Genomic DNA, 2,715 nt, shown 5'->3' on the forward strand with positions numbered 1-2,715 from the left:
ATTTGCTGATGAAATGTAGCCGACGATTTCTTCCTGAGCTGCTGGAGTCCGACAGGCCCGCAACAGTCAGCCTTAAAAGCACTGACAACATTCCCATCGAGGCTATGTGGAAGTACTGGCTAGATGACGAAGGTGCCAACATCAAGTCAGCTCTGCTCGAAGGTCATTCGAATGGTTTATTTGCCCCAAACAATCCAGTTCATGTGTGAGTTATCCATGGATGCAATGAGATGACATGTTACTCAGAAGCATATGGAAACTTGTTTCAGTGGCTCTGGGCCCAGATAATTCAACATCACCTTGACGAATTCAAGTATTACTTCAATACTACACCTCGTCGTTCACAGAGGCAGAAACTCCTCCCGACTGCTGCACCACATGATGTCTTCACTCGCCCGGAGGATTTCGGCCTCGAGCGCTGTGGAATTGAAATCCCACAAGAGGCCATCCAAGAGATGCGCAATCGACTTCCAGTTAGCCGTGAAAATGTCATGCGCTGGGTGCCCAACAAGTTCAATGTCAATAGGGTGCTGTGAGTAATTCCAGAGGAATTACTCACAGCTGTTTCGAAACTGTTTCGAAACACCCCCCGTTTCGAAACTGTTTCGAAACCGGCCGCTGACCGGAGCCGGACCACCCGGCGCTGGTAGCCGGCGATGGTTCCAGTCGGTCCGAATCCAGGCCAACTGAGCTTGGCGACAGGAACCCCGCGGAAGTTGTCAGCGACGGCCTCGGTTGGCCGGGCGAGGCCATGGCGTCGTTGCCGATGGGGTGGTCCGGGTATCCGGGAAGCCATGGGCTGGTCCCCGGAGTCACGTGTCGGTTTCGAAACCGGGTCGACCCCCGGCCGATTTCAAAACTCACACATGTTTCAAAACGGTTTCGAAACCGGTTTCGAAACACATTCAACTCACAGCACCCTATTCAATGAGGCTGCCACTACTATCCACAAAGAGGTCGGATCTCCTGCACTGAAGCACTCGACTGGTTGGGAGACTTTCCGTACAATGTTGCCATACTTACTCGATATGTATCTGTAGGCTACTAGGATATATATCCCCTGTGACACCTGTACACAGGGTTTTTTTTAAAAAGGTCTTCTTATTACCAGTGTTAATGTTTTTAAAAAATGCCTCTAATTTATGCCCCTGCCAAAAGGCGGGTTTTATATAGGAAAATAAGAGATCAAAAAAAGGTTTAAAAAGTGGAAAAGCCATGTCAGGGTGGGCAGTGTGGTAGCTATAAGGCCCAGGACCTGATGTGTGGAAAATTCCTTAAGTATGGGGAAAATACTGTGTAGGGGAAAGGCCAAAAAAGACGAAAAAAATGTTGATGCCAAGGTGCCAAGAAAGATACGGAGTTTGACAGCGTGGATCCTATTAAAATGAGGGTGAAACTTGTAAATCACTGATGTTTTTTAAAAATGTTAATACTCTAATTACAAGGGATCTTTTTAAAAAAAACCCCGTATACGCCTGCATATATAATCATACAAGCCTGTTATCGTCTACACAGTTTTGTTTGGTTAGTCATAGGTGCCACATAGTCAAACGAGCACTGGCAGTTGCGCTTTGGTTGTCTGGGAGCTTGGATCACTCGATTTCATCCGCGGTCATCCCGCCGACAGTAGATGTCATTTTACCCTTATCCTATAAGTTTCCTAATGGGGAAATTTCTAAATCCAGTTCAGAGTGTCAGAGTGCCACTTCAAGTTCAAGAAGTTATTTACCGAGTCAACACTCTCCTGGGTTCCCACCAAGTCCCACCAGCCATGTATGATGCCACAATGTCGCGTCTAGTACCGCCGTCCACAGCTTTGTCTCCATTATTGGTGAAGCTCAGAACTTGAAATGTGTGTCCGACTCGGACTCTGCCTTATAATACATGCTAACGTGGATCTGCGATGCGATGCATTACAAATGGTCAGAAAATTGATTCGACTATTTTTAAGATTTTATCAAGAATAGCATTAATCTCCCGGACATGAACTCAACAGCAGCTGTACTACTAGTAGTGCCAAGATAGCTTGAAATATCGACTCGGACAAGCACTTTATGCACGACTCCACCAACTGCGCATATCTGCAGTAGCGCTCAGAGCTATGTATAACCTGCAGGCTGGCAGCAGATGTTCGAGGCTTCGATGACGATTGAGCGCCTACGCGGATTCACGCTGAAAGTTGAGAGAGGGCGGCTTTCTCATGACGGTGACGCGAGGGCGCTTATATTTGATTAACCGACTCGGAGTACTTGAATTGTGAGCCGGAGAAATCTCCTGGGGCAGCCGACTCGGAAGTTTTGCTGGTACCTTGACCAGCCTGGGGTTCCCTGGAATAATTACTCGCACTCGGTAGTAAGCGCATAAGAACACATCACCTACCGGTATACCAGTATAGTCACGGTCATTGTCGGTCAACGCAAGTGATATTCCGCATCCGCATGTTTTCCGCCAGGGCCGCGGCAAGGCGCCACATCTTGGTCAATGAGTGCTAAGATTGGGTTAATAGCATTGAGTCGGGCTTATCGGATAAGCAGCGCATGACGATAAGCAACGAGCAGCGGCGAGCTCTCTGGGCAGGTAATATGCGGTCGTCGGAAGCAAAGCGGAGCAGGCAGGCAATCCCCGAGACGGCCTAGGCTGGACTACTAGCACGGTCAGAGATGCCAAGTCGGGCTCGGAATGCTGTTGAAAGCAGCCGACATGAGAGTGTTGATT

Source organism: Mycena indigotica (genome assembly GCF_014461135.1).
Source record: "Mycena indigotica strain 171206Taipei chromosome Unknown Mind.scaff0005, whole genome shotgun sequence".
Classification (NCBI taxonomy): domain Eukaryota; kingdom Fungi; phylum Basidiomycota; class Agaricomycetes; order Agaricales; family Mycenaceae; genus Mycena; species Mycena indigotica.